The sequence below is a fragment of the Sorex fumeus genome, unplaced genomic scaffold, assembly GCF_029834395.1.
Source record: "Sorex fumeus unplaced genomic scaffold, SorFum_2.1 ptg000130l, whole genome shotgun sequence".
Classification (NCBI taxonomy): domain Eukaryota; kingdom Metazoa; phylum Chordata; class Mammalia; order Eulipotyphla; family Soricidae; genus Sorex; species Sorex fumeus.
In genome coordinates, this window is record NW_026606187.1 from 7,851,516 (window position 1) to 7,859,398 (window position 7,883).

General features: G+C 50.5%; 1 non-coding gene across 1 annotated transcript; it reads left to right on the forward strand.

Moving 5' to 3' along the window:
* Positions 1 to 2,741: 2,741 nt before the first annotated feature.
* On the forward strand, positions 2,742 to 2,905 carry LOC130046049 (U1 spliceosomal RNA). Its single transcript, XR_008795658.1, has one exon. It is a non-coding gene; the product is annotated as a U1 spliceosomal RNA (small nuclear RNA).
* The last annotated feature ends 4,978 nt before the right edge of the window (positions 2,906 to 7,883 follow it).

The window sequence follows — 7,883 nt, forward strand, 5'->3', positions numbered from 1 at the left end:
ATCCTCATAAATTGTCGGCTCCAACACTCAGATGCTAAGCTGAACTTGAGGGGCCAGAGGAAGAGGCATAAACATTAAATACTTCAAGTGTGTCCCTTCAAGTGTGTCCCTTCATTTCCTGGCTTTTTTTTCTCTCCAAAGGAAATCATTCCCCCCCCCTCCCTTTCTCTTTCTCTTTTATTTGACATTGCACCAAGCAGTTGGAGATCACTACTGGGTTTTGATTCGACTGGCAGACCATGAAGCTCTAAGACAGAAGGAGGTTGTGTGTGTGTGTGTGTTGGGGGGGGGGGGGGGGTACAGTGAGGAGTCAGTGTCTGTTCTCTGGAGTATCCATCCTCTCTCCCTCCCTGGCTCTGATCTATCTCCTGATGAGTTCATTAATCTCCCCAAGCCACAGTTTCCTCATCTGTAAAATGGGTACATCATATTTACCTCTGAGGGTGATTGGGGAACTTATCAAGGCAGCTATGCAGAAGACTCCCAACAAATTGGGGCTCTATTGTGGTTCTTTTAGTAAATTTGAGTAGGGTACTTGAAGTATGTTAGTGGTGGCGAGGAAGAGTCCCAGCACCCTCAGCCCCGACTCAGGACATCCAATTCCCACCCCCATTCATTTTTCTTCATAGCTTGGATCCGTAACTAATATAAAACATAGATCTTTGTAATCATCTTTTTTTCTTTTACCACTGGAAATGTCAACACCCCAAAGGCAAAGATCTCGAGATACTTGACTTTCCAATCAGATGCCTGGCACATAGTAGAGTAGATTTGGTGGCTGTTTGGTTGGACAATTGGCCCTTAGACTATCACTCTTGGGTGCTGTGAGGATTTTGGGTTCTGAGGACGGTTGAGCACATGACTAAGTGGTGTCTTGGGCACCCAGAGATCACCATCTCTGTCTCCTCTGAGCATCTCCTGGTCGGTGGCCATTGTACCAAAGAGTTTGAGAGGAAAACAGGGGAGGGAGAGGCAGGCAGGTAAGGCACTTACTTTCGATTCAGTTCCCTGGCACCCCATATGGCACCCTGGGCCCAGGAGGAGTGAGTCCTGAGCACAGAGCCAGGAATGAGCTCTAAGAAATGCTGGATGTGGCCCAACCATCCTTCCCCCACCTCCAAAGAAAAGCTTCCCTGGAATAAGCGAAATGTCTAGTAATAATTAAAAACACCATTCATCCAGTATTCCCTAGGCGCCAACTCCCAGTTGTCCGTATGTGCGCTTCTACTTTTTCCATCCAATCCTTAAAAGAATCCATTTCACATAGGGGGAAACTGAGGCACGAGCAGCTAAGTAATCTCCCCCAAGGCAGCACACCAGCATGTGGCCAAGTTAAGGTTTTTCCCCCCAGGTTGCTGGGTTCAAAACTTTTTCTCAAGGTAGAAGGCTCCAGGCCTGTAAATTCCTTCTAGAAATCATGTTCATCAGTGAGGCTTGGAGGGTGCTGGGGAGGGCTCACAGTGATCCTGAGGGACCCCTCCAGATGAGCAACTCAGTAGCTTCTTTCAGATCTTTTGTCTCGCGAGCACCAGGCCCCTCCGTCAGTGCTAAGTTGGGGTGGGGGGGAAGGCGGGCGGTGGGGGGAGCATTACTGCACACTCAGAAAATTTCCAAGATTTTGTCACAATTTTCACGGGTTCTAGGGCAATCGCTTCGCCGATATATTCATGGCAATGATTAGCGGGCGCACCAGGAATACCAGAATGTCTCTGCTGGCATAAACAGCACATTCACTTCGTGTCTGGAGCCAAATGGCAATCACTTATCCATTATACAAACATTGACAGAGCATCTGCCCCGCGGGTGCAGAAAGAAGGTTTGGGGTGCCTGTAATCCAAGAATCTCTGCCACACTCCTCTGCGTCACGAGCACGGACGGACCACTGGCATTTGCTGAAGCAGGACTGACTCTTGTGACCACAGAGCACAACATACAAGGCTGTTTCGTGGAATCCAAGGGCAGGGATTACATGTTGGCCTCAAAAAGGATTAAGCAGGGGAGAGAGAGAGAAAACAGAAAATCCTCTCTCACAAAGCTAGCCCATTACTGAGATCTGTCGTACTTGTGCGATGCATCACAATTCCCCCTCCTTCTCTCTGGCTCTTTCCTCCCGTGCTATCAGATCCATTTCCCCCAGCTGCTTCCTCCTTTCATTAGCCAGAATCCTTAGCTTCATAGAAATGAGAACCGGCTGGTCAAAACTATACAGGAAGGCAGAGAGATAGGATGGTGAGGAGGGCATTTGCCTTGCACACAGCTGACCGTAGTTGGGTCCCCAGCACCGCATATGATCTTCGAGCACCACTCCGAGTGATCCCTGAGCCAGAAGCAGCCTCTAAGTACCATCGGGTGTGGCCCCCCAAACCTAAACAAATTTTATTTTTAAAGGCATTTCTTGAAAGGATATCAGAAAATTCAGAGACCATCTGGGAAGTACTAAGAACAAGGCCCCATAAAAGTCTAGAGAATGAGACCCCATATAGCAAAACTTGCAGGTACATATGTACACCCCTACACTCTCTCTGTCTCTCTTTGTCTCTCTCTGTCTCTCTGTTTGTCTCTCTCTGTCTCTCTTTGTCTCTCTCTCGCTCGCTCGCTCTCTGCCTCTGTCTTCCCACAGACACAAACTCAGACACTAGAGACCCCATGCATGCCTACCATTCCCACGCAGGGCTTGTCGGGACTGGACTTCTCTGTATCTCTCGCAATACCACCAAGCAAACGCCATTTCTCAGAAAACTACACTTACCTGGCAGGGAAGAGACCATGATCACAAAGGTGGTTTTCCCAGGGTGCGCTTTCTCCATGGCACTCCAGCGGTGCTGACCCCCACAATTTCCCCAAATGTGGGAAAAACTCAACTACAGAATTTGTGGTAGTGGAGTCACACTGGATTCACACTCCCCCCTGAGGAAAAAAAAGGAAAAGAAAGGGAAAATTCTATCTTTCATGGCTTCCCCCGGTGTCTCTAGGTCAGAGGTTACAGCCTTAGCACCATAGACCCCTGGGGCCCCTTTACTCTTTGTCTTGGGGGTGGTCTAATTTATTTTATTTAATAAAATCAAATCAAGGTTGAGCAGCATCATGAGCATGGAGGCAAGAAAGAGAGAGTGAGAAAAGTTTCTGGGACCAGTCAGCACTCTTGCTCTCATGAAAGTGCTCCCTAGTCCTGAGGGTGCTGAAGGAGGAGAGATGGCCCAGAAGCATACAGGGCAAGTGCAGGCTATGTTGGATGATGACGAGTTCCTTGGGGGAAGAAAGTCATAGACAGTGAGTGCAAAGTACTGAAAACAGAGTGGCAGTACCTCAGTTCGACTGGGCAGGAGGCGGTTCATAGAAGGGCCATTTGAATTCTTCCAAAAGGAAGTGAAGAGGGGCGGAGAGCTGTGCAGGGTGGGGAAGGCAGAAGGCAGGGTAGGTCAAAGCTACTGAGGCCGGAGCCTGAGCATCGCTGTGTTGGGGGGGAGTGGTCAATGAGAAGGCAGGGGAGAGGGAGTGAGGGGGAGAGGAGCAGGGTCTGAGGCACAGCGGTCAGTGGAGGCAAGAGTCCAACTCTAAGGAACGGGAGCTGGTACAGAAGCAACTTAGGTCTTCACTGGTTCCCTCTAGCTGCAACACAAAAAGATGCCCCACGAAAAAACTGGAAGCCAGGCAGGAGGCCGTGGCAATCATCCAGGTAAGAACTGACATGTATTTGTGTGTGTGTGTGTGTGTGTGTGTGTGTGTTTTGAATTGGGGGAGGTGGGGGTGTTGGACCAGCAATGCTCAGGGGTTCCTCCTGGCTCTGCACTCAGGAATCACTCCTGGCGGTGCTCATGGCACCATATGGGATGCCGGGGATCCAATTCCTTTTCGCCGTGCATGAGGCAAATGCCCTCCTCACCATCCTGTCTCTCCAGCCCCAGAGCTGCCGGGGTCTAGACCTGAGGAGCGGCAGTGGAGCCAGAGTACAGTCTGAGTCATTCGTGAATGTGGACACCTTCTGAGAAAAGCCTTGTCAGGCTTGTTCACCTGCCTTTGCGGAAGGCAGAAAACCCATATCACACCTAGTCTGAGACGCTGGAGGCACCGAACACCTCACTCAGTCACTCACTGGAGACCAACCTGCACCAAAGTGTTGCAAAGCGACACACAGAGGCAGTCACTGTCCCTTCTCACAAAGATGCACATAACACAACTGGGTGGGTGTAGGAGAAACAGAAGCCCCCAGAGACCTCCAGGTGTGACCTGAGCAAGTCCTCCAGGTGTGGCCCTAAGTTCAGGGCACCTCGGGCACCCTCCAAATCGAAGGAACCAACAGCCAGAGCCAGTTGAGAACTATCTGTAGCACTGTAGCATTGTCGTCCCGTTGTTCTTCAATTTGCTTGAGCGGGCACCAGTAACGTCTCCATTGTGAGACTTGTTGTTACTGTTTTTGGCATATCGAATACGCCATGGGGAGCTTGCCAAGCTCTGCTGTGTGGGCAGGATACTCTTCGGTAGCTTGCGGGCTCTCTGAGAGGATGGAAAAATCGAACCCTGGTTGGTCGTGTGCAAGGCAAATGCCCTACCCCGCTGTGCTATCGCTCCAGTCTGAGAACTATCTGTATATCTGACTATCCATATATCTAATTCTCTAACACTAGCCCAGAACTATCTTCTCCTTAGATAGTTTCTTTACTTTTTCTTTGGTACAATGGGGAGTTGGGGGGTGGGAGGGTCAAACCTGGTGACTTTCAGGGCTTACTCCTGGCTCTGTGTTCTGGAATCACTCCAGGTGGGGTGCCAGGGATTGAACCCAGGTCACCACATAAGGTAAACGCCCTACCCACTGTTCTATCTCTCTGGCCACCTGGACAGTTTCTTTTCCTTTATCCGGGTCTGCTGGGAACCAACTTGCTTAAGTCTAAATGGCCAGCGGGATACCTACAACTCATCGCATCTCCTCAAGAAGCCCCTGGACCTCAGATCACGGCTGAGAAGCCACCCCAGACACGCAAAGAACTTATCCTGTGAGCCGTGGTGAAACCACAACTGATTTTTCTGACTTACTGTCCAGGGCAAAATTCCAACACTCTTGGCCAACTGGCCCAATATGTGTCCACTCACAATGGGCCGAGAATGTAGTACTGGGCAGTCTCTCACCCACAGGTTTCTGGGGCACATTGAAATGAAAGGAAGGGGTGGGCTTAGATGTCCAGTTGGGAATGGGATGATGACTGGGGGGAAGGTTAGACGGATGGATTTTGGAAAGTGGTCAGCAAGCTGACAGGTACTGACAAAAAGGAATTTAAAACAAAAGCACACGCACACATACACAGGCCTGGTGGAGTCTAGACAAGCCTAAGTTATATATAATATTCAATGTGAGATACATATTTCATTCTCTCTCACACACACGTCTCTATGGAAACCTCTTTAGACATTAACCCAGTAGCTCCCACTGGTGTTGGGTGGATTTTGCCTGGAAGCAACATATGGCATCTATCTTGGGGTCCTCTAGCATTTTGAGACGCAGGTCCAAACTCTGACAGGAAGAAAAACAATGGTTCCTCACCCAGTCTGAGCTGGACATGGAGAGCCCTGAGCCAGTGAAGGGTGTGATGGAAAGCTCCCTCTGGACCTGGGTTCCCAGCCTGGTTCTGTTGCCTCGGAAATCATGCAGAAAACTTCATGCAAAACTCAAAAACAATCATGCAAAGCTCTGTAAATGGGAACCCTGCTTTGCTTGTTTGTGGGCCACACCTGGCAGTGCTCGCGGCTTACTCCTGGTTCTGTATTCAGGGATCACTCCTGGCAAGTTCAGGGGACCACATGGGGACTGAACCCAGGTCGTCCAGGTACAAGGCAATTGCCCTTCCCACTGTACCATCGCCCCTAAAGCAGGACCTCTTGAGTCAGCCTCCCAGAGCAGCCTTGCCAATCACACAAGGAAAAACATCAAATCGAGTTCTGCCCAGTGCCCACCGAGGGCAATATTCTGTTCCGATTCCCCCAAGATTCTGTTGGAGGGAGCTGTCTTGCTCTTCATAAAGAGGCCTCATTTGTTGCACGGCTGGTCCTACCCACCGAGGCTCCCTCCTGGTCTGTTGTGACCACCCACCAGCAGGCCGTGAATATTTAATGGCACACAGAAGCCTGTTTCAAAAGCATGTTTGCCTTTGTAGAGCTGCAATTTCTTAATTGCTTGGAGGCAGATGGACTTGGTTTTGCCAGCCAAGTGGCAGGAGATGAGTTGCAGGGTTTGGATACCGGCTCCAAAGGGGCTGTGTCATCTCAGCAAGGGTCCCTGGGAGCAATGTGGGCAGGTCTCGGGGTGACTGGGGTGGGGCGCTCATCTGGCTTCATGAAAACAGGTCGAGGAATGTGACTCCTTGGCTCCTGAGTGACCCACAGGGTGAGGGGGAAGATCTGGGGGGCTGTCAAGAGCCCCCATGTAGAGTGAGCAAGGAGGGAGAAGCTTCAGAATGTGGTTGACTTGTAATGACTGCTGAGTGGGGCTCTGCCAAAGGGTCGCTGGGCTCTGTGCGGAGGTCCACAGGAACTTGGGGGTAACGTTAATCAAAGTAATGGGACTCTCAGACTCATCACACCTCACAATGGCTCCTGGAAGTGGGGACTATCACAGACCTCCTTTCCCGAAACAGAGAAGGTCGGGGTCACCCAGTCGGCTGGCAGCAAGGCCTGGCAGTGACCCAGGAAGTGTGGGGGCAGCACTTGGGCCCTGAAAGGCTGAGTCTCCATCATCTCTGCTGGGGCAAGTTTCTTCACTTAATCACTTAATCACTTAACTTCCCGTTAGTCGTCGATTTGCTCGAGCAGGCGCCAGTAACGTCTCCATTTGTCCCTGTCGCGTGCTAGTGTAGCCCAATGGCATCTCTTCGCTCCGGGAACATGGAGGGCCTCAAACCGATCGTTCATGACCTTGACAAAGAAGTCTGACCATCTGGTAGGTGGGCGGCCATGCAGTCTCTTGACATCCCGTGGAATCCAATCAGTAACAGCTCTAGTCCAACGGTCGTCTTTAAATCTCATTACGTGACCAGCCCATCTGATTTTCGACACCTTGGCAAATGAGACAGCGTCCCTGATCCTTGATCGTCGACGGATGTCAGAACTCCGGATTCGTTCTCTCATTTGAGTGAAACGTGATATTCCAAGCATAGCTCTTTCTATTCTTCTTTGGGAGACCTGAATGGTGTTCTCATCTTGTTTGCGTAGGGCCCAGGTCTCTGAGGCATATGTTAATGCAGGAAGAACAGTGGAATCAAAGAGATGTGCCCGGAGCCGGAGGTTCTTCGTCCTCTTAGCTATTTCTTCGACGTTCTTGAAGGCGTTCCAAGCCGCTCTCTTCCTCCTGCGCAGCTCGGGTGCCAGGTCATTTGTCATGTTGACCTCTCGACCTAGGTACACATAGCTGTTGCATTCGGAGATGGTCGTTCCATTGAGAGCGAATGGGGCGTCAGGAACAAGGCTGCTTCTCATAAACATTGTCTTCGTAAGATTCAGCTGTAGTCCTACCTTTCCACACTCACGGTCAAAGTCGGCCAGCATTTGTGCCGCTTGGCTGATGTTTGGTGTTATTAAAACAATGTCATCAGCAAAGCGGAGGTGGTGTAGTTGCCGACCATCTATCTTCACTCCCATTCCTTCCCATTCCAGTCGTCGCATGATGTTCTCGAGGGTGGCACTGAAGAGTTTTGGTGAAATGGTATCACCCTGCCGCACCCCTCTCTTGACATCAACGATCACTTCTTTGTAGAATGGTGAGATCCTGGTAGTGAATCCGCAATACAGCTCACGGAGGATCCTGATGTATTGGGCTTGAATGCCCTGATTGGCTAGGGCTTCAATGACCGCTTCCGTCTCAACAGAATCAAAGGCCTTCTTTAAATCAATGAACG